The following is a 25,606-nucleotide window of genomic DNA, read 5'->3' as shown; positions in this document are numbered from 1 at the left end:
GGCTTCTGTGACTCTTAGACCCCTTTACTGGCAAAATTCTCATGGTCTGACTTGCATCAGGCTAGTTGGTTAGGCTGCCAATTAATAAAACCATAGCTGCTGGGGAGAGCTGTTTATGAAGAGCTGCCAGATACTATATTTGCTTCTCAACCTGGATGAATAGTATAATATATATCAGAGTCCATGCTGTGGATTTAGGGTTTATTTAGAAATTTTGGCATAAAACTGTTGGAATAGATTTTGTCCAATCCCATATTTTAACAGATGAGGAAACTAAAGCTCGGGGTAGTTAAATTACCTCTCCAAAATCACAGAGCAGGCAAATGAAGAGTATTTTGTCAAAGTGTTATATTTGCAGTAGTACCTAATCAGTGCTCATTGAGTAAGTAAATGAATAAATGTTTGACTGGACATTGAATAAATGTGATGGGGAGAGCAAGAAGTCATCGAGAAGACTGTAAGCAAACAAAGATAGACGGCAAATTTAAAAGGTCACAATGGAGTCATACTTCAGTTTTATGAGATTTAACTTTTAAATGGGCCACCCTGAGCTAGACATTTATATTTAATTTTTCCTGGGAACTGTTTTGGCTTTGCCTATAAACATATCATGATGACAGCGGGCAGGGCCCTTCTTCTGAAGCTCTGCTTACTCCAGAATTCAATCAGGTCAGGTCAGATACCTTGAAAACCATGAGCAGAGTCTTCAAAAGAAACCTAGCACAACTCTTTGAAAATGTATTTTTCCTATTATTAAGAGAGGGCACTGTCTTGCTGAGCTGTTTTTCCATGTACCACGACAAGTGTTTCATGAGTCACCTTTGCTCAGCCTGACAGCAGAGCAGTTCAGAAGGTCACAGCCTCCTTCTTGGCTCTAAAACCCTGCAAATTCCTGGAGTGAGGGGCATTGTTTCATTGGAAGAAAGCTAATTAGGTGAAGAGGTACATTAATGAGCTCCTTAGTAGTCTATACACAGTAAATAAAGAAGAAAGGATAACACAGAGAAGGAAGTCAAAACACATAATGAAAGCCTTAGAAAGTTGAGTTTTCACACATAAAACTATCTGAAGAAAACCAGAAGGGAAAATTAATTTGCTTCTTCAGTCCTTAGAGCACTGATTCCTGGCCTTGGTTTTGTGACACTGCAGGATGTCCCCAGTTATCTCAACGAATGTCATGAAATGTTCCAAAGAATTCTCAAAATGAAATTAGTTTTATTTCACTTAAAAAATAGATAGCCAGTAGCGCTTTCAGGAGGGGGGAATCAAAGGAGCGACTGGCAGGTGCAAGGCTGCGAAATGCCAGGTTAGGCGCATGAAAGCCACACTACCGGTTGGGAGTGGGGATTCTTATCATTTAGCTAGACATTTTTGTTTCCCAAACCCTTTGAAATGTCCTTTTTAAAAATGGAATATTAATAGTAATGATATTTTTGAGATGTTTACTTTCACAAATTGACCATGCAGGAGGTGATGGGTTTCAGTAGAAAGAACGTGAGCTTTGGAATCAGTCCTACCTTGGAAACTGGGTTGGCTGCTTAATCATGGAATGATCTTAGTTTCTTCCTCTGCAAAATGGGATAACAGTAACTGCCAGCTTCTTAGGGATGTTGTCACTTTAAATGAGATGATATATGTCAAGCACATAGCATAGGCTGCCCCAGAGTAGATACTCCATGATGGAAATGCCTTGCTTGTGAGATGGAAGAGCACTGATATAAATCTTCCTGAGGGGTGAAGGTGGCCTTGTGTGTTACGCTGGTTCTGAGGGTGGGGAAGCGGTGTGTCTGCCACTCTTGGACACCAGCAGAGGCCCCTCCTTGCTTTCTCCAAGGACTGTGCTGCACCCACGGGAAGTCTGGGGCAGGAGAGGTACAAACCTGGCTGAGCTGTTTTCTGCTCATTTCCTATTAATGCATCTGAGATAGCAGGCATCCAACACCATAGAGAATTTTCTATTATGATTTTAAAAAGGGGTGTAAAGGATCTACAGTCAGTGATCTCCAAGTTTATTATTTCCCCTTGGACAGGAGATTCTGAGAACATGAGAGCATTGGAAGGGAACTTAGAGGTCAATCTTACTCAACTCCCTCCTTTAAAGAATGGGGAACCTGATGCCAGGAGAGATGAGGTGGCTTACCCCAAACTACCCAGCAACTAAAGGGATCATGGTTTCCCATCCAGTCATACAGCTTTCCTCTGCCTTTGGGAATGGGCAAAGCTCGGCATTAGGGGAAGAAATTAATTTCACAAACCTTAACAGGATTCCTTGCTTTGATTTGTTTTTTCAACTTTTTATTTTGAAATATTTTCAAATTTACAGGACAGTTACAAAAATAATACACACCCCATACAGAGAACTCCAACATACCTTTAAACCCAACCCAGATACCCAGATCCACCAATTTAAAAATTCTGCCACATTTGCCATATTATTCTATCTAAGTATCTCTCTGTATATATACCTGTTAGTTTATCAGTCCATATTCTGAACATTTGAGTGTAGGCAGTATACATCAAGCTCCTCGAACACTCAATACTGCCATGTATGTTTCCTAAGAATGAGGATATTCACTTATGTAACCACTTTAAGTGCAGTTATCCAGTTCAAGAAATTTAACATTAATATAAAGCTTACAGTCAATATTCCAATTTTTTCATGTGTCACAGTAATGTCCATTTGAGCCTTTCTGCTCCCTTGCTAGATCCCATCCAGAATCATGCATTGCATTTAATTGTCATTGTCTCTTTAATTGCTCTTTTTTCTTAATTTGTGGGAACATATATACAACATAAACATTCCAATCTTAACTACTCCCAAACACACCATTCAATGGGGGCTAATCACATTCACCATATTGCAGTACCCTCAACACCTTCCATTACTAAAACCCTCCCATCTCCCCAAACAGAAACCCCACACCCACCATGTACCAACTCCCCACTCCCCCTGCTCTACATCTCCCTCAATCTGCACTCCAATCTCTGTCTCCATGAGCCTGCATATTCTCTGATATTTTCTTTGTAGTTACCATGGAGCTTAATTTTAACATCCTAAATCTATAACAATCTCATTTGCTTTGATACCAACGTAACTTTAATAGTATACAAAAACTATGTTCCTATACCTCTCCGACCCCACACCTTTATGTAGTTCTTGTCACAAATTACAGGTTTATACATTATGAGTCCAAAACCACTGACTTTTTGTTACATTTATCCATTTGCCTTTTATAGCTTGTCGGAAGTAAAAAGGGGAGTTAAAAACCAAAATTACTATAGTACTGGCATTTATTTTACCCATGTTGTCACTCTCACCAGAGATCTTTATTTCTTCTTGCAGCTTTGATCTATTGTCTATTGTCCTTCCCTTTCAACCTGTATAACTCTATTTAGCATCTCTTGTAGGGCCAGTCTAGTGGTGATAAATTTTCTCAGCTTTTGTTTACCTGGAGATGTCTTAATTCTGCTTTCATTTTTGAAAGACACTTTTGCCAAATAAAGAATTCTTGATTGGCAAGTTTTTGCTGTTAGCTCTTTAAATATGTCTCATGGTTTCCAATAAGAAATTGACACTTAATCTTAATAAGTTTCCCTTGTACATGACATGTTGTTTCTCTCTTGTGGCTTTCGGAATTCTCTCTTTCTCTTTGGCATTCAGCAGTTTGATTATAATATACTAAGTTTATCCTGTTTGGAGTTTGTTGGGCATCTTGTACGTGTATATTAATGTCTTTTGTTAAATTTGGTGAGTTTTCAACCATTATTTCTTTGAATATCTTCTTTCCCCCTTTCTCTCTTCTCCTACTGAGACCCCCAAACTGTATATATTGGTAAGCTTTATGGTGTCCCACGGGTTCCTCAGGCTCTGTTCACTCTTCTTCATTCTTTCTTCTTTCTGCTCCTCAGACTGAATGACTTCAATTGTTTTATCTTCAAGTTCTCTGATTCTTTCTTCTGTCAGCTCCAATCGTCTGTTGAACCCCTCTAGGGAATTTCTTATTTCTAATACTATGGCCTTCAGCTCTGTTTTGCCTCTTTTCATAATTTCTAACTCTATTGATGTTCACTTTGCATTCATCGTTCATTTTCCTGATTTCCCTTAGCTCTTTGTCTATGTTTTCCTTTGCTTTTTGAACATATTTAGGGCCACTTTTTAAAAGTCTGTCTGGTATGTTCCAGAAATGTTCCCCCCCATTGATGGCTTCTAATGCTTTAATCTTCTCCTTTGCTGGGCTATTGCTTTCTGTTTCTTTGTATGTCTCATACCCTTTTGTTGAAACCTGGCCATTTTGTTATTTTAATGTGTTATTACTGGAATTTAAACTTGGAGATGTCTGTTCCTTAAGTTTGTATCTATGTATCTAGCTGTTATTGAGAGAGCTTTCCTTGGTTGCCAGGAGCCAACCAAAAAAGACAACAAACACCCTTCCCAGTCTTTGCAGATTGATCTCTCCTTCAGGGTTTATCCATAAAATCAGTTTAGAGAGTTGCTCTAGGACAAATCATAGGGTCTCCCTGATCCATTCTGCATATGCTTCTTTCTTGTGCATGCATGTGTGGCCCTAGGAATTTCCCTATTTACGTGGCTCTGAATGTCCCCTTTCACCTAGGAAACAGTTTCCTCACAGTCCCTGGCACTACACTGTATGTTCTATGGTCAGTAATCTTTTGCCCCAGGCAACACAACTTGGCTGTCTTCTCACAGCATCCTGTAAGAGAGTTTCATGAACTGCTTTCTATACTTAGGGCAAGTTCTGGGACAGCGAGTCCCTCGAGCCACCACCAGACAGATTGGGATAGATATAGATATTACCAGTATGTGAATGAGGGTTACTCTCTCTCCAGAACCGGGATCAGAGCTGGGAGCTTCAGCTGGCTCTGTACCAAGCCAGCGAGGAATGGGGAGGGGCCAGCCAGGGCACCACGAGATCCTACTGCTTTTAAGTAGCCTATAGCTTGATTCAGGGCCTGCGCTGTTACTGTTGTATATAACTGTTTTCTGGAGCTTTGAGAAAGATGTCCTTGCTGGCTGTTCAAAGCTTCTGTGGGAGCAGAGCCCTGAAGAGTCTCACTCCGCCATTTGCCAAAACAGGAGGGTCCCTGCTTTGATTTTTCACTGAGATAGAGAAGTCTCAAATATCATCCCAATTTTCAAATGGAGAAATTGAATTACAGCAGGATAAACTCTTTTGCCTACAAACACAGAACCTTTAAGAAAATGGATTTTGTTGTCAGATGTGCCTTGAAGTCATGGTGAGTGGAGAGCTGTAATGACACAAGAGTGTAAATTATAACCCTATATACAAACCAAGAATTAAAGCATGACTTAAGCAATTGGATATATGTGCTTCAGTCTTTACTTGAACTTTGACTAAGCTGAGAAGAAACCCTGGTAGCCCCTTGTTGGAGCATAGGAACCCAAGTCCTTGGCAGAATCTGAGTAAGTCTAGGATGCTAATTAGCATTACTAATAAATTATTCGTTTAGAAAAAAATTTACAGTTCTACTTCACGCTATCTTATAAACCTTTGCCAAAGCAATCTGTTTTAGAATTAAGTGGCCTTTCTACCCCTCCTCATAGAATCACAGAATCTTAGGGTTTAAATGGGTCATTTAGCTCAACCTCTGACTCAAAGTAAAAATCCTTAGTCCAGCATCCCAGCCAGCCAGCCTCTGCTTGACCACACTCAGTAATAAGGCAGTTTCTGAATAATAACTACATCTAACAGAAAAGAAAGCCTGAAAACAGGGCTTGGATAAAGAAAGCATGCATATGCACTGCAAAGATGTGTTTTGCCGAATCAGGGTCCATTGAATAATAATAAAAATAATGCCCCCATATCAAGTCTACATGTCAGGCAGCACTCTTCAGGATTTTCCCCTCCCAGATACTGTTTACACGTCAGACAAGAGGCTGTGATCGTGGTGGAGTTTTAGCTGTGTTCAGCACAAATACAGCAGTGTGGACAAAACATACGACAGAATAACAGAGGAGAGTGCCAACAAACAGCATCGCTGCACATTTCTGAGTAAAATGCCCTGGGTGGAAGTCATGAGAGGTTAAAAGGTCACATGTCAGTCACCTTTGTCCACTCTGCTTAACGGGGTAATTGTGGCAGGTGTTAGACACCATATGTTTTTTAAGGAAGAAGCTGCAGCCTTACTTACTGTATATGCTATATTAGTCAAGATATAGCCAGGCAATACAGATTGATTAAATTCAACATCTTACCATGCTGTAGTCACAAATGTGATCCAACAATATTACTCTTGGGTAACAAGAGTGTTCTCTTAAAGATATAAGAATGTGATGATCTTGCTTTGTGTGGCTAAACAAAATATATAGAACTAAAAGGAAGTGCTCAGGTTTGTGCTTTGATTCAAAAGTAGTTTAAGAACTACTTTTCTTAGTTAATTTACTCCTCAACCCCCCAAAATGTTTGCATTTTCAGCAATACTATATGGAGTATTGTAGCAACATTTCTGGATTGTATTTGGAGACAAGTCACCATACCATCATGACATGTCCCAGTTATGACAACTAGTGGAATTCAGCATTCGTCTACCTACTGTGTGCCAGGTGCTAGCATATAAATATAAATAAAATTATCACTACTTTCAGAGACTGGAGGAGTTGTAAATAAGGAGGGGAAAACAAAATTATACTCCTTGCTTTTTTATTAAAAGAAAATCACGTTTCACAAATAGATTGTAAGTGATCTGTCATAGCACTCCATGTTCCTTCAGACAAACTGACACTAAATAATTTTATGTATAATTTTATCTGCTTTCATTTGTATTTATAAAATAAAACACACTTGAGTTTAAAATCTGGCCTTGCCAGTTTACTAACTGTGACTCAAAATAAGCTATTTAATCTCTTTGAATCTGTAAAATGGGGTTAATAACACCAACCTTGGAAGTTTGCAGGGCTCTGAAGATGTGAAGCACCTTTCATTTGTGTCTAACACAACATGGGTGTTCAACAAATAGTAACTATTAGTTTTAGCTTATTTGTATTCTAATAGTTCTGAAACTTGTCCTGTTTCAAGTACAAAGCATTGGGCAATATGTCAGTTAACTTTTGGTCTTAGAAATCAGTCCACAGCAAACTTTCCTTATGCTTTTTGGTTGTCTCTTTTCATTTTTTAAATCATGTAAACATATGCAGGGACATTGGTGACATATATATGTTATAAAACTTATAAAACATGTAAATCAACCACTCAGTTTAGAGGATTAGAACATCACCAATAGCATTAAATTTTTGAGAGGTTAGTTTTAATGTTAAGATAAGTATCAACACTTGCTATAAAATTTTCATTTATTTTATTGCTAAATTCATGTTTTGCACTTGTAGAGTAACAGGTAATGGTTTTTAATACAGTATTTGATACAGGTAAAAGAAATGTTAGGAAATGTGGAGTACCTGGGTACTGGGAAGAAATTGTTAAGAGGAGGTTATTGCTTTTCCACAATAGTGAGCACTTAAATATGCCTTGAATACCATTTACCCGGAGTGTAGGCTAGAAGCCATTGTCTAGTGGGAATCATTTTTACATTAGATATTCATAAAATATAATAAAATTGCATTTTATTAGCACCTTCTTAAATTTAAGTACACCCATAAAAATTACCTTATTTAGCATTACTGAGTTACCTGAAAGACATAATGGTAGAAACTAATATTTTTACAGCAGACTGACATTAATGGTTGGGTATACTTCCCTTAAGAGCTTAAAAATCCCTGATGAATAAAAAAATTCTCTTCTGAAAGGAAATAAGAAAACATTTTAGAAAGTAAACAGCAGTTGACAGAGGACACTTTCCCTGTGTAGTAACCCGGATGGCCATCAAAAATCATCAACTCATGTCGACAAGTATCTGTCACTGAAGGGACTTCCAAATAATGATGTAGACTTGCCATGTTCACGGAAAACAAAAATTGCCTGGCAATAGTGTGTGAAGAATATCTTACCTAAGGTTGACAAATGATTTAGTAAAAAGCATGTTTTATGAACTTCGGAAAGGAGGTGGATTTATGTTAAATTTCAACGTTAAAAATTGCAGAGGAAATATCAGTTCCAAGAATAATGCATGTGTTAAAAACCAATATGCATCAATATTTAATACTTACCCTAAGGTTTTGTGTGTGTGTTTGTGTTTGTGTGTGTGCTTTTTGGTTACATTTTGTGGCTGCTACTTAAAATTTTTGTATTTATATGTCCTTCTGGCTTCCTTCAAAGCTTTCCTGAAGAGGTTTTTTTTGTTTTGTTTTTATAAAAAGATACCAGCACACTCACAAATAGCCAAGATTTACTTTCATTAGTGATACTTAAACCATAAGCTTTGGGGCAATAAAAGTGAAGAGTTCTGTGTAGTAATGCAAATGATAAAAAGGGCCATGCCTCAGCAGCAAGAGCGATCAGACGCTCAAATTGCAGGTTTGAGAATATTGTAATGAAAAGTGATCCCCAGTGGAAATCAGTGTGCTCTGAAGGGCTGAGGAGCTGGGCTGATGGGGGCACTCTGTTTTTTTAAATCATGAACATTAGTCATTCTATCATTATCACAAGGAGCTGTAGCAATAGATGGAGATGGTGTTAAATAAAGCCCTCAGCAGCAGACAGAGACATCTTTTTTGCTTTTAGTTTTCCTTAGAAATCGATTCTCGCTCTGCGTCTCCTGGCCACCCCTCCCATCACTCCCAACGCAAACACACACACACACAGACACAAACACACACACAGACCCTGGTGCGTCTTTAGTCCGGTCTGCACTGCCTGGGGGGCTTCTGGGGAGGCTGTGATGTCGTAAAGGGTGTGTGAAATTGAAGACAAACATTTTTTCTAGGAGTTTACAGCCATAACAAAGTAAACTGTAGACCCTCCAGGTGTCCTTGATGAGTGGGAACAAAGGCCTGTGGTGTGGCAGAAAAAGCACTGAATTTTACATTAGAAAGATCTGCGTTTGGGTCGCTGCTCCAAGTCCATGCACTTGATGAAGCTAGGCAATCACTTTCTCTCTCCGAGCCTGTTTCATCAAATGGGGCAGCCAAATTCAATTATCTCTAAAAGTCTTTCTCCAGCACTAGGAGTCTGTGAATCCTAATGTTTGCTTCACCTTTATATTTTGGTACTTACCTTTCTCATAATTTTTTTTACTAGTCTTAAATGCCTAGAAACCAAAGAATGGAATTACATTTTAAGCAGAGTCATATTTGCTTTGAGTTATATTTTTCTCCTTATTTTTATAATTAAAAGTTGTTTTTAAAAACAACATAAAGTTGCCTTTAGATTTTTTTCTCTTTCAAGAAGCCAAAAGATGATGGTGGTATTTTGGGTGCTCTTCAGAGCAAGGGAAATTCTTATATATTTATTTGCTTATTACTCTGATTTGTTTATCAAACATTTGATAAAAAGTGTTCATAAACCATAGAGGTTTTATACATTAATCATTAACTTTGAAATTTCGTATCATGTATTTTAGTTTGCAAATCACGATTACATGCAGGATCATGCTACCTTAGCTCACAGTGTTCCCACTCTATTAGGAAGGCAAGGGAGGCCCTAATCATCCTTTCTGATGGGTGGGGAAACTGAGGCCCAAAGAGCTTGCACAGGGACTGACAGAGCCAGGACCTGAACTCAGATAGCTCCTAGTGCTGGGTCCTCTTTAAATGTTCATGCGATTAAACTAAAATTATTTACTTCAAGGCAACTATACACTCAGTAACATTCTCACCAGGATTAAGTCAGGAAGTTTATTTCATTTCTGGTTTGAAGCTTAGATTCTTTGAGCCTATAAAACTGTTCAACTACTGGCCATTTGTAATGGACTGAATTGTGTCCCCCAAAAGATTAAGTCCTAACCCTTAACCCAATATGACTGGTGTCCTTACAAGGAGAGGAAATTTGGACCCGCAGAGACAGGGGTAGAGGGTGAGGGGAAGGGGGCTGGTAGGTGAGGATGTCACGCCACGACCTACCGAGACAGAGAACACTGTGGAATGCTGGCCAGCCACCGCCAGGCCAGGAGCGGGGCATGGAACCGATCTTTTTACAGACTTCAGAGGAAGCATGGCTCCGCAGACACCTTGATTTCAGATTTCTAGCCTCCAGAACTGTGAGAGAACAAATTTCTCTTTTATTTAAGCCACTCAGTCTGCAGTACTTTATTATGGCAGCTTTAAGAAACTAAGACACTATTGTTCAAGCTGGAAGATTGGTATATCTAAAAGTAGTAAAGGTTGAGAATGTGCTTTGATGAGTAGCAGAGAGTACAAGAAATAATCCATAGGGGAAAAAAACAAAAGAAAAGAAGCACATTTCTTCAGAAATTTTTGGCTGTTGCCTCCTTACTGAAGAATCTGGATGACAGAGGTGCCAGGGAATGAAGTTGGACTTTGGAGCCGCGCAGGCCTGGGTCAGAACCTTGGCTCTGCCTCTTCTGGGCTGTTACATATTCAGCCAGACATCCCTTGGAGGCTCTGTTTATTCACATACTCAAATGGAGTTACTATGAATATTTTAACTTGCAAGGTTGTTTGTAAGCATTAGAAGTAATTATAAAAGGCACTTGTTCTACAGTGCTTGACAAAATAAGCATTTCATAAGTGGTGGCTATTGTTAATAGAATTCATTTCCTTTCAAATTGTTAAGGCTATTTTGTGGTACATAGTTCTACTTAATGTAAGAAATCTAGTGTAAGTGTAGGCGGAGTTCCATTGACAGGCGGGCTATTGAACTAGATCACATAGAAGTTCCTTTGCAACTCTGAGCTCCTATTATTCTTATAATTTATATTTTCCAATGTAATTCACCTATTAGAGAGCCTGATCATGGTAGTGAAATAGATACTATTGACTTCATACACGTGAGGTTATCTGAATACGTAGGTGCTGCACACAACTCTTGAAATCGAACCTTTCCACATACATAAAGGAAAATTCTGGTCTTCACTGAAGGCAATGCTAGAAGGGGTCCCACGTTGATAATGACAGTAACCATAGCAATAATAGCAACAATCATTTCTAAAGCATCTACTCTATTTCAGGTACTGTAAGCCAAGATATGGAAACTCGATTTCATCCTTGGGCCACCGGTGGTCATGGCCCTGTGGTGGTGAGACAAGCGTGCACTGTGCCTGCATGGCTAACATGCTCCGAACAGACTGCAGAATTCTTCTAACTAAGAGGCAGATTTGTGATGGACAATATGTTGAGATTGACTTCATAGACTCGATGTTTCACTAGAATTGGGTGACTTTGGACAAGTCTCAATCCTTCAGGATCACAGTTTCCTTAACTGTAAAAGGAGAAAGCTGAAATTTCCTTCCAAATCTGACATTCTATTCCCTAATGTGGTAGGTCAGTTATACCCTATAATATCTTATAATTCCTATAAGTGTATACAATCCTAAGGTGTATACAATTTATTTTAATTTCTTTTTTTTTTTGCTTCCTTAAAACAACATTAATTTCTGTTGTATAGCAGGAATAAGCAAATTTGCGTAAATAGCTGAATTGATTCACAAACATGTTTCCTAATTAAACGTTAATTATTAAAGTTTAGTTGCAGAATCAACCCCATCAATCTCCTTCTGATGTTTAAATAATACTAGAAAATCAAAGCTTTCTACTCAGGAGAGGCATTTAAGCAAATTTTCTTTTTGTCAACTGCGCGTTCATTTTTCTATTAACCAACATTGTAATTTCCCCAAGTTTTAGAGTGATCAGACCCATAGGAATGAGAGTAAAGTGGGCTTCAGAGATCCAACTACTGTATAGTTAAAATGTCTAGATGAGATTTTGAACTCTCAACTCAATACTTTTCCTTCTTCTTAAATGCTCCTAGGGAGAGTGACATAATAATGAAAAATACAGATATTAGATTGATATAAGAAAGGGGGAGAAACACCACACAACAGGGGTAAAAATGTCTCTATAAAAGTGACAGACATAAAAGATAGTGAAGGAAAGTTAAAATTTACCATAGGGCAGACAGGACACCTGCTAAAGACCCTTCTGCTGCCAGTCACAGCTGGAAAGAAAAATGAAAGAGATGCAAACAACTGTCCTAGAAACATGAAATCATCCTTTTGTCTTTTTTTTTATGAACAATTACAGTATGCAAAAATTAGAGGGAATCTCAAAGTATTGGAATGAAAATTTCAGCAGGCTCTGCATATAAATAGCAGAGGCATGGAAGTGTGCCTCTTTGAAAACAGGACGTGTTTGGGAGCTCCCCGGTGCATTGAAGAAAGTGGTAATTAATGCATAGTGAATGACTTTGAATGAAGGATGAATAGGGGGCATAACAATGAGCAGGTTTTTTTTCTTTTTTTCCTTTTTTATCCTTCCTTTTTTTCTTCTTCTCTTTCTTTCTCCCTCTCTCTCTCTCTCTTTCTTTCTTTCTTTTTTTTTTTTTTAGGTTAAAGCATTGAAGAAAGAAAGCTGTTAAAAGAAGGCTACTGTGAGGCTACAACTTCAATGTCTGTCTTGTGTGGTTTTCCTTTCGAGGCTGTGGTGGGAGTTTGTTTTGTATTGGTCTCCAATCACAATGGAGTTAATTTGCACCAATTTCATTTTTGTATGTGCTCCTCAATGTTTTCCTTTCACTGGATTTTTAAAAAAATATATTATTTTGGCAGGGCTTGGTCCTTTGATGATCCTTTTGAGCAAATGATTTGCCCAAAGTTCAGATGGTGGTAGCTCCGTCTTCTTTTTCATTTACAACATCAAGAGGATTACAGAGAATAACTTTGTTGCCCAACATCAATGATATATCTTCAGGCTACTAGAAAGGTAGTTCTCAGAAAGTGTGTCTTCTAATAGTTTAGAACCTCCACAGGCTTCAGATAAAACAAGTATTAAATACAGAAAGCTCACAAGGATACCAAGGAAGGTTAAACTCACGCAACCTCCTTCATCTCAAACACCTGAAATATATCTATTTTTTTTTTTTTGACTGTCGAAGTGTGATCATGGTGAAGACAGCAGTAAAATCTTATATAACAGAAGACAGAAAGAGACAGGGAAGGAGTCGCATGGAGATGCACACACAAATTAATGAGAATAAAAAATAATCTTGTTTAAAAAACAAGCAATTTACGTTGATCCCCAAACTGAATCATGTGTGTAAATTCAAAAGAAGGTATTTATAAACAAGTGCTCATAGTTTGATTTTTCTTTTAGTGAAATCATGTAATATAATTCAAAATTTTAGTCTGAGGAAATTTTAGGAATTCTCACCATTTTTAACAATTACGAATATGCGGAGGAATTCGCTTACAGAACCGGCAACTCGAACCTTTCCTCTGGGTTTCAGTCACCATTTCAGCTGTCAGCTGGACATTTGAATGTGAATGACCCACTAGTTCCTTCAAAACTTATCATTTTTTCTGCCCCTTCCCCTAGAACTAGCTTCCTTGATCTTCCTCTGTTTGCAAATTTGTGAACACCTCTAAGAGTCCATAGGAGAGACTGCTGTCATCATTGGGGTGACTAAATCCCAGTCTCAAGGCCATGTAATTGTATGCTTTTAATAGAGTCAGCTTTACTGACTGCACAGCCAAGTATGATTACAACTTTATACCTTTATAGGACTTCTCATACGAATAAATTCAAACAGAATAATTTTTTGGTGAGATTATGAGCACAGAAATTGTGTTTGCTTGGCTTGAAAAAATTACTAAATATTTTAAACAGCACAGAAAGCCTTTGCCCAAAGTTGCCCTCCCCTGATTTGTCACAATGCCTGAAACTCCACTGTGGAAAATAAATTCTTTTTTTGTTTTGGCTCCTAAAAGCCCCCATATTAAAGCAACAATCTCTGAGTTGGGGATTTCTGTCAGCTGGGGATGCAGAAGTGTCTTGAGGAGAGAAAGGTGTTAGAAAATAGATGGTGCAAAGGGGCCAGAGAAATTTTGGAACATCACTTGAAGCCTGATCCCCATTTCATCCTTCTCTCTTCATTGCTATTGTCACCAACTTAAAACAATCAGTAATCATCCCTCTCCTTAACTATTTCAATATCTCAAAATGGATTCCCAGAATTCTTTATTCTATTCCAGTTCACCTCATGCTGCCACCAAAATATTCTTAAAAGAGCATGGTTTCATTCAGGTCACTACCCTGCTCAAAAAACGTTGGGTCCCCAATAGTCTACCCAAAATATTTAAAACCACTTATCTGGGCATTCAGGGACCTCCATAATCTGGCTGTATTGGGTCTTTCAGGACTCCACGCACTCCCTGTACTTCAGTCACAGTAGAATATTTGCTTTTTTGAACATGCATGTGTTCCTCACCTTTTGCTCATGCTATTTTCATCACCAAATGCCTTTGCCCCTCTCCTACCCAGCTAACCAACCAAATAAGTGTATCCCCTGAATCCTTCTAATTCAAACTTTATTTAAGAGGATGTTATTGTCTGAGAAATGGGCACTCTCCTGTCCTCTGAGGGAGTGGAGGTTGGTATAGACTTTCTGGAGCAGAATCTGGGCATTTTTATCAAAAGCTTAAAAATTTTATCCTCTGTGTGATACAGAAATGACACTGCTAGAATTTTTTTCCTTAAGGACATAAATACATATGGAAACAAAGATTTGACAAGAAAGATACCCATCGTAGTATTGTATATAATAGCAGAAAATTTGTAGCAACCTTAATACCCAACAGTGGAGAATTATTAAGCAGTGACACATCCAGAAATGGAATAATATTCAACCATCACAAGTGATGCGACAGACTGATGTTTAATAATGTAAGAGACCTACAATATGCTATTGAGTAACAGAAAAGATTTCTAAATAGTTTATACGGTATGATCATATAATCATTTTATATGTATCCACCTCTCTCTCTCTCTCTCTCTCTCTCTCTCTCTCTCTCTCTCCCCTCCTTCTTTCTCTCTCTCCCTCTCTCTCTCCTGTATGAAAAGAACTGGAAAGAAATACCCAAATTTGTCCATAGTGATTATCTTGGGACTATGGAAAATAATTTTTTCTATTTTTAAAAAAATGAACATGATATACTTTTATGATACAAGGAAAAACATTCTCAGAATAATTCCTAACATTCCTCCTGAGCTTAATTTAAATGTGACTTCTCCATTAAGGTTCCCCTTATCTTTAAAGTCACATGCTCTCTCCATAGCTGATGGCTTACAATGGTCCTAGAGCATGTCCATCAGTAGTTCACTGCTTGATGTTAGGGATAGCACCCAGAGAAAGACAAAAAATGAAAAAAAGTATACATACACATATACACACATATATATTTCATTGGAATTTGGACATTCCAATGGAAAGAGCTACTAGCTCACATGTTCAGGGTTAATGATAATTTAGGCCATCTAAGGAGGAAAAATGTACTCATATAATTCAACTTTCTAACATGGTGATATCAGTTGAGAATCTAAGTGCTTTAAAGCTTAGGTAATCATTGAGACCTTACCAAATATATGACAGTTTTAGTATATGATCTTGCTGTAATCATTATGGGCAGTTCTTCTCTCAGTTTTCCCCTAGATACAGAATTCAGTGCTTTGAACATGCATAAAAATAATAAAAAAATTAATCTAACCTCTTAGAATTTGAAGTCTTACAGTTTTAGAGATTAACAATTCACATCTTTACTCTTCATTTAATTTTTGGATTCCAGTGGCATTTTATAAATAGTGTTGCACCACCCACATCCTTTCTAGAAGTTATACATATAAAGAATCTGAATATTGTAGGCAGGAATAGCAATGGGATATAAAAGAATAACTTCCTGCTGTACTTTAAAAGAAGGATATATAATATATATGTGATGGCCCTTAAAAAATCCATTTCCTGTCACTCGAGAGGAAAATAAATATTATTAAATGCATTATTTCTTTGGTTTCTTCCATCTAGATTAATGTACATACTTTTAAACATAAGGTTTATAGTGTTGGCTGCAAAGATGGTCCAGCATTTTGGACTCTTTTCATTATTTTGCTTCTAGTAGCACTTTAAGTGTCTGGTGTCTTACCTCTACTGAGACCTGGTATTTCTTTGTGTTGGAGAGGCAATTTAATCCATTTTTACTGGCTGCAAACAGACTTTCAAACAAAACCTCAAACAAAACCCAAGGATTCCACCAAATCTATAATCCTCCACTGTCTTCTGGGGCTGTGGAAGGTGGCGACAAATGGAGCTGGCATCAACTAGAGAGCCTCATTAGTGTTTGTGATTTTGATTTTTGTTACCGTTTTTCTCTGTAGCCATTTTGCAGTTGGAGCAATAACTTTCCTTATAACTCACTGACCCCCTACCACCAGCTCCACTGAATTCAAGCTCCTTCTGACCACAGAAAGAGCCAGCAGCCATGCTTTCTCTCATGGAGCCAGGGGCTTCTGATTTTAAATAGATGAGTGTTCAGCATCTGGATGTTGACAGATTGAGCTGGTGGCAGAAAGCCAATGCCAATGAGATTCTCATCCAAAGTGCTGGGTGGGTTTGACTACCCCTGGGTATAGAGAGGTGAGACGGAGTGCCAGGCCAGATAGGCAAAGTCTTGACAAAGATGAATTAGAAGGAAAGATGAAAAAAATTCTATCCTGGTTGTTTCTTTACACAATAGCAAATTTTACTTAATGATTGGAAAAAAGTACATTCTGAAAGCAGTCTTTTGTTTTCATTTAAAAAGAATGAGATTGGTAGAGTGGAAGGGAAGGCAGGTAAGAACACCTAACAAGTGTCTGCCATGTGCCAGGCAAGTTATCTCATTTAACCCTGACTCCTGCCCAGCATTATTTTTCCATTTTACAGATGAGGTGACTGAGGTTGGGAAATTAAGTAGTTTCCCCACCCTATCTTCAAAGCAGGACTGTCTGATTCTGAAATGCTTGCTCTTAATTACTGCAAAACTGACTTCTAGTGGGAGCCTGCAGGCACTTACTGTGACTTCTAAGATGTCTTTCCCACCTCTCCTAAAATGCTGCACGCCCGCCCATTCTCTATTGAAACTGTCATTAACTGCTATCTTTAAATATAAGTAAAAAATTAAAAAAATCTAAAATGTGAATGCTTAATACTTAAAGATGCAATTTAATCCTCTGAGTTTGTGGTAGCAGTCTTTGTAACGCGTGTTTGAATTTATGCATTAAAAGATGTAATTTGGAACAAACATGTCTCCATTTATGAAAAAAAAAGTATAAGAAAAGCATTGCTCAAATAAATCCTTTCAGTCCAACTGAATCTTCTGGTAGAAGCACCAAACTCCCATTTGCTAATAATGCTTTTGCATGGTTGGCTGATATTGACCTTTTTACCATTGCCACGTCTAGCACATATATGTCACCCAGAACACCAGGCCAGCAGAAATCACCAGAAAGAAAAGAGCCCTAATATCATGAAAAGAGCAGGGACTTCACATCAATGAGCTCTTGGTTTGAATTCTGAGGGTACAACCAGTTACTTATCTCTCTGAACTTCTCTTAGGCATGTTAATGTGAGAACACAATGGCACCTTTTACTTGCACTTTTATTTATTTATCTGGGTGAGTCTGTACTGGTACAAAAACATGTTTTTCACAATCAAGACATGGGCACTTGTAACCTTCAGCAGATATGGCAATGATGGTCTGAGTCGACGCTGCACCTTTTTGGATCAGTGAAAAAATATATATGTTACAGAGATATATTAAGGGTTAAAAGACAAGTATTAAAATCGCTTTGCTAACTATTGTTCATGATTCAAACTGGAAGAACTCATCTGTGCATCCTTAAAGATTCAGGTGGGTAGAAGCAGCTAATGTCAGATTCTAATCCTTTGAAAAGAATGAGACTAGATTTACATAAATAGTCATACTGTCATGAAATAAGCTGCCTTAATCATCTTAAGCCCAGCAGTTCATATTATATATATGGGCATTCATATTAGCCAATTCCAATTCCTTTCTGCAAATTTGGAGCCCTTTCACATTTCACATCAGCCCCTTTCAGGAGAACTAAGTCTATGAGCATTTTCCACATATATTATAGGCACACATATAGGGTTTCTTTAGGGCAGAAATAGGTTACAGGTATTTTTCAGAACTCGAATTCATATCTATGAATAATAATCACTACCATTTAGTGAGGGCTTACTAGGTGCCAATATCGTTTTAACCATGTGGCATGGGCTATCTCATCTAGCCCTCAATCCATTTCTACAGATGGTCAATTGAGGCACAGGGAGGCTAAGTGATGTGTTTTAATGCTGCTGCACAGCTGCCTAAGGTCATAGAAACACAAAAGAGTAGACCTGAGGTTTGAAACCAAGTCTACATGTTTAGTCACTTTACTGTAAAGCCTTCCTGGAAAGTGCTCAGTAAATATTTGGCAAATGAATTAATAGAGATAGTAGCTTGTGTCCAGGTCAAGGACACTGTTTCTTAAACTCATCCTTCTTTCCTGTTTTTTCTTTTTTCTTTTTAATAGGCGTTTCCCTCACAGGGAGGCAGGAATGTGATAGGACAACCAGATGTAAAGATAAGGGGTCCTGCAAAAACACCCACTGCCTACTATAACTGGGAGCAGGACTATGTTCCAAATTGGGAAATCCCAGTTCTACCCATCTGCTCCACTTCTGCTTCATGATTGATTCTCAAAAGAATGAACCAGGGGCTGAGGAAAGGACCACGTGACAGGGAATGGGGCTACATTTTGTCTTTAGCAATAGTGTTTAGTCTAGTTGAAAGCATGAAATTAAGTAATACAATTATTTTTACTTTAACAGGGCTTTTTATTGAGAGTTTTCCATCTGGACAAAGAACATTTTACCACTTTTTAATAATTTCCAGAAAAAGTTTTAACTTCTAAAGATCCCCACAAAAGTCTCAACATTTAGAGTCCCCTTCGTCCCTGTGTATTTCTCTTATTTTCGGGTCTTATAGTCTCTCGTAATTTATACTTACACACGACACAAACTGAAATTTTGATGTCTTATTATTGGAACAAAACAATAATTTAAAAGGCTAGTGTTCTGTACTTAACACAGTTCTTTTAAAATATAGGTGACAACATGCACTGGGATATGTCACATTTCTTTACTAAATTATTTTAGAATGTTTAGCCCATTCAACAAGAAAAGATAGCCAGGCAGTTTCAGACCAGGTTACAAGTGGAAAAGCATTTGTCAGGGCTGCTTTTATTGGCAATAGACTTTAATGAGATGGCATTGAGAGGAGATGGCTAGAAGAACAAAGTCAGGTTTGTTGTGAGACCATCAGTAACCCAAGAAGCAGTGGCTGCTCACTGCTCGGGGGCAGAGGCTGTGGAAAGGGTAATTGCAGGGAGTGACAATCACATGTACATGCTGCCCACAAACAACTGGCCATTGATTGTCCACACTAAGGAAGGGGCACAGAAGCAGGGAGATGGAAAGCAGCAGATATCTCAGAAATGATTTCTGTTTGCCTTTTGATGGCATTATGTACTGCCCATCCCTAGGAGAAAAACAAGTAGATGGTGCCCAGAGTAAGGAAAATATGGCAGGGGAGATTACCCAAGCCAGAATTATGAAATGAAAAGGAAAAGAGGAGAGTGGGTACTATTTCAATTTAGCTGAAATAATGCAAGCCATAAGAAGTTTTGATTTGTTCTAGATTGTCCTGCTGGAAATATTTGAAGATTTATAAGTTTAGGGAAGAAGGTCTCTGAACATCCACAAAAACCTGATGAAAGGATGTCCACGGAACATGAAACAGGAATCTCTGGCATCAGGAGTGGATTGCAAATCTACTCAAACATTTATAGTGCCGAACTCCACACCCTACAAGATCATGGGGATTATAGTCTCCACTGCTGTGGATATTTTCACATCCTCCCAGAGACCCTGAGAAGGACTGCAGTAAAATTCAAAGTCATATTGTATTACAAGAGAGATTAAGATGAAACACTGGGAGTCCCAGGAGCTAAAAGATAGACAAGCAGGGTGAAAGAAGTGACCATCTTTCAGATAGATGCCATTAGCACACTCAATTCAAAGAGAGAATAGAGGGAAAAGTTGAAGAGGTGCTTTCAACAGAGCTGGACTAGAGTCATTAAATGGCAGCTGCTATTGAGGGAAAGCCTCCTTCTATATCAAGCCACTGAGCAGAAAAAGTTGGAAGTTGTACTAGTGGCAAGAAATACTCCAGAAATAGGATAAAGTTGCGATAGTTTATTAGGGCTTAAATGGAGATAACGAGGAATAATTTTGATGAGCACAATCATACGTGATTGATTTTTTTTTAAAAACAAAATCCTCTGATCTTGATTACACACTTTGGTATATAAACCACCTTCCCTTTTTAGAAAGCTTAACCCTTCTGAATAAATTCAGCTCATGTTTCAAATTAAGTTATAATGCCGGATTGAATTCAAATTACATGTAAAATAATGAATTTATGTTCCTGGTTCTCAGGGACTGAAAAAAAAAATTTTTTTTTTAATTGTTCATTCTCCGTTGTGCTTAGGATGATGTCTTTCACCTAGCAAGTGATCAATAAATGTGTGATTTACTTGATTTAATAGGGAATTGTGATTTTTCTTTTCAATAACCAATTGTGGAAGGCATGGATTCTGTCATTTGACCTGCTTTGATAGTGACATTTGCCTTGCCACACACTATGGACATTATTCAAATCTAATTTTAATTAATTTCACTTAGAGTTTGACACACTTTCTCCTCCTTCCTTCCTTGTTTCTGTGGTAAGTGCCCCTTGGTTCTCCTCATCCCTCTCTGATGCCTCCCTTTTGTTTCCGTTGCAGTTGTTCTTCTTTCTCTTTGAAAACCTTTAAATTCTGCTATTCTTCAATAGCCCATATGCTCTGAAGAGCCTTAAGTTTATATATCCAGCCCTGAGTGGATTTCAGAGCTGAAGTTGAATTTATCTCTGTCTGCTAAACTTTCACATCTGAATGTCCCAGCTGGTAATTCAACTTCAAGGCTAGAGCTAAGTCATCTTAGACTTCTCCCTCCCGGCCTCCCTGATGGTCAATAACTGGGCCTCCTAAATGTCCTCTCTGTGCCTACCACCTCTGCCAAAGCCTGGCCTCCCTTCTTTTCTCTCCTGAACCATTGTAATGGTGCCCCTTTGGACAGTCAAGCTTCTTTCTCCAATCCAGCCTCAACTCTGCCTCTAAAATGATTAAATCTGAAACAGAATGAGAGGCTTGTCCATCAGAAAGGGTACAAGAGCATTGCTGAGAAGGGAATCTCGGGCACCGTGAGAGCCCCAAATCGAGTTGCTGTGTAGACTTTCCAGTTATATGAGCCGCCAATGGCCCAGCTCCCACTCCCATCCCCACTTTTTTTTCTGCTTAAACCAGTTTGAATTGAGTTTGCTGACCCTCGCAACCCAAAGCAACTTAATAAAACACATCATTGTGCATACAGACTAAGAAATCAAACTTCCTCTCACTGACCGGTTGCCTGGCCTCATTCCCCTCTTTTGCTCCCCAGCCCAGTGGAATTAATCTTTCCTCCGGCCCAGCACAGTCCAATCCCTCCCCTCATCGAAACTCCAACTCTTTCTTAAAGCCTCAAGCTTAAGTCCAACCGTGTCTGTGAAGCCCTTTTTGACAGTTTCAGGATGAAATAGGCATTATTATGATGTCTTTATAAAAGAATCCTGATCGATGCATGGTACCATCCAAGCAATGACCTGCTAAATACCTTTACCAGCATTGGAGTAAAAAGCAGGGCCAGAAGGAATTCAGGAGAAACTCTCCTAGTCATCAGGAGACTCCCTGAGCTGTAAGTTGGGTGCTGCCTTCCAAGAAAAGGAAGAATGGAATGGTGTTTGGAGTGGGAAGAACCCTGATAAATAACTGATCATGTCAAATAGAAAGAAATCTCAGTGCCTCTGTGACAGCAGAACCATGAGAGGGTGGGTAGGAGTAAGCAGTATCACCGAGTTGGGTTTTTTGGTCCACATAAAGTACTCCCTAAATTTTTGACTAATTATTTTTAAAATTAGGGCTCAGAAAGAGATTCTATTCCTTATATTGTAAAGTGCAATGAACTAGTGACTTCAAAATAATAGAGTAATGTAAGCGCAAAGCACACAACTTTCCTAAATGATTTCTCTTCATTTCCTCTTTCACCAAATTCTTAAACCATTGGTTGCATTTATTCATTCGAGGTCTACAGCCGCTTTTAATAAAAACTCATTTCAGAAGCAGCATTAAATTATCTTTTGTGAACAGGGGACAGGTGTCCTGAGTTTTCTCCTGCATTCACAAATTTGCCATCTTACTTTCTTATGGGGAAGGCAGGGCAGAAGGCAGGCACTTGTATTAATAACTACTCGGTGTGCCAGATCCTTTGCATGTATTATTTAACTTAATCCTCACAGCGTTATCATTATGCTATGGGTAGGTATTGATCTCAAGCATAGGGCCCATGTTCTTCCACTAAAATAATCTCTTTTCTTTTCAGGAATGCCCCCCAGGCAGGTCGGGCCTTATTGAACTTCTACAACATAAAGAAGGAGACAGATGAGTATAGTTCATCTGAGGGTCAGACAATGGGTTAAATCCCAGCTCCACCCTTGACCAGCTGTGTACCTGCGGGTAAGTTGCTCAACCACTCTGAACCCTGGCCTCATCATCTGTAAAATGACAGCATCAATAGAACTCTCATCCTAGGGGCCGTAGGAGGACCAAATGAACTAATACTTGAAATGTGCTTAGAAGAGAAGTATGGTGCAGGGTAAGTGCTATAATGTTTGTTAACAAAATAAATAAAATGCTTCTTAAACATCATCTCTTATTTTTTCAATAGAACAGCAAGGTTACCCACCCAGTCCAATCTGCATTTAAATACAAGATTTCCAGGGCAATTGTACAAATACCATCAAATCCATCAACCCCTCCGAGTATTTGACTTTCTTTGCAAGAGCCCAGGGCATGAAGGAGATTTTCCAAGAATTCCAGTCATTGTTTTCCCCTCTGTTCTCTTCTAGCAATTCTAAGATATGAAAATCCAAATAACCTCTAAAAGAGTCTAACTTGGTAGACGAGATATCTCAAAAAGTTATTTTCATAATTTGTTGTCTATCTGCGTGTACTCTGGATACTACACTGAGTATTCTGTAGCCATTTCCAGGCTCATCAGGAAACAGTTCAGACTGGTGATATCTCCTGAGGGTACAGGAAGGGCAGTGTCAGGAAGCATGCCTCTGACAGACTTGCACCCTCATCTGAAGGAGGAGAAAATAAGACCTAGAGAACTGGAGTGACTTGTTCAAGGTCAAGGTCACATACAGGCTAGGTCAAGGGTCTGAACCTAGAATCAGAGCTGGGATATGTAATGTGTTAGTGGGGGAAGAGGGTGTGGGTGGACTTGGTGATCACATGTAACTTTCATCAACCATTTTCCCAAATAGGCCTTTCCTATAGGCATGCCTTCATGCAAAGGAAAACAGAGTTTGCTTCTTGATTTAGGGCTGGCATACCTAGGTGTCTGCAAGCTTATGAAAAACAAACAGCATAATTAAAGGTAGATTCACCCAATAGGATTGTCTGGGAGGACAGAAAAAAATGTCCAGAGTTTTACCCCCAGGAAGTATGGCAATGACTCACCCAAGATGCAGAGACAAATAAGAAGAATGATGAACAAGAAATGCTGGCCAAAATCTTGGCATCAAGAAAATCCATGTCTAACTGCAAACTCATCAAGGAGCTGCAGAAAATGAACTGGTCATGCAGGTTCCAGTTCCTGGGTGACCCTTTGGTCACTATAGATGCCCTCCAAACATTGAAAGACTGGATCAAGACCCAAACACAGATTCATCTTCCCCTGGTGGACCTCAAACAGTTTTGGAAATGAACAGATAGGTGTATGCCAATATTAAAATATTAACAATAATGTTATCTGATAATTATGTCACTTCGTCTGGAAGAATTAGAGAAGACTTTCTGCTTGAGTTGCTGGAGTGCACCACTTTTCAAAGGATATCAAGTATAAATAAATTCTATTACTTACAACAAGATGCAGGCTTTGTTTAGCTACAAAGGAGCACAGCAAAATTCTTATTTAAGTCAATAACTTACTGAAGAGGACACAGCAGATAATATTGTCTTCAAGTTGTCATTAACCAGTTTTATACTAGCTATAGTGACACAGAAGAAAGCTTTCAATAATAACTGGATGATTTTAGTATTGGGGGATTCTATAGGGTTTGCTGCAAATAATTGTAAATAAAGGCAAGGGATATTTGCCATAGCCCAAGGGAAAAGCTTGCAAGTTGTTTTTGGGTGCCCCTTTGGCTTCCCATGAAATCATCAGTTAATCAGAATGTCTGCAAGCAGCACTGGGAGGCAGAGGGGAGAGCACAAGACCTTAAGTCAAAGGAGTAGGGTTTGTGTGCTGGCTCTGATACCACTAGCTGAGTGACCCTGGACAACTCAATCTTTGCCTCTCTACCAAACCCTTATTTTCTCATCTGTAAATTAGGCTAGCATAATGTATTTCACAGATTGTTTTGAGACTTAAAAGAGAAAAATATGCATATAAATACACAACAGTGTAGAGGGACACATAGTACATGTTTTGTAAAAATTAATTGAATTTGAATCTAAAGATGCATTATTTTCATTCTGAACTTAGGGCCTCCTAATATATTCTTTGTTGCTCTATCTTTGCACACTTTCTGGTTTGTGAACCAATCAGAATCTGTAATCATACTCCAAAGTGGGTTCCATTTGGCAGGAAGACTTAGTTTTTTAATGCTAATGGTCACCTCCAAATTTAACTGAAATTTGAGTTCAGATTGTGATATATCAGATGATCTAAAAGTAGATATCTCTGTTTGAACATAATTAGCCATGTGGAAAGATTTTTTTTATCATTAGACATGATTACTGAAAGACTGAATCGTTCTTATTACCTTTGTGGAAAACATTTCAAACATCGAATCCCAGGTCTTTTAAAACTGAATACACTTTTTTTTTCTTCATTATAGCCTAAAAGTTTTTAGTATATAATTTTTATAAAAAGTGAAATAGCATAGCAGTACAGTTAAGTGAAAGATAAGACTCTTCCATTTACTATCTACCTCCCAATTCCACTCATTAAAAATAAACACTGGTGTGTTCATCATTCCCAAATTTTTTTCTGTGCATGCACAAACAAACAGATTAGATATATATTTTACAAAGCAAAATGAAGTTGTATTGAGCATGTTGTTTCGCAAACGGCTTTTCTTCAGTAATAACTTACCATGGGCATTTTCATATATCTCTTTCTCTTTTAACAGTGACTGTGGTAAGTCACCAGAAGTGACAAGGAGAGAACCTCACATGAATCCAGCTTCCATTATGACATACGTGAATAAGTTCTTGTAGATTTAAAAAACAGGAGCATCCACTTAAGGGGGGTGGGGGGGAGGAGCAAGCTTGGAGCTGACAAGCTAGAAAATAGTTTGGACTGACAAAGCCAGGACTCCTAGAAGATGACAGCCTCAGGCCACACAAAGTCTAGGCAGAAAAAGGAAATCTAAGCCCAGATTGCAGGGCAGACCTCCCTAACAACATGGAAATAATCAATGTTTGAAAGAAAGGGGAAGGAAAAGGATAAAGATTTATGTTTTCTAAATAACCACCAT

The sequence above is a fragment of the Choloepus didactylus genome, chromosome 1 (genome assembly GCF_015220235.1).
Source record: "Choloepus didactylus isolate mChoDid1 chromosome 1, mChoDid1.pri, whole genome shotgun sequence".
NCBI classification, from domain to species: Eukaryota; Metazoa; Chordata; class Mammalia; order Pilosa; family Megalonychidae; genus Choloepus; species Choloepus didactylus.
Note: the sequence above shows the minus strand (reverse complement) of the source record.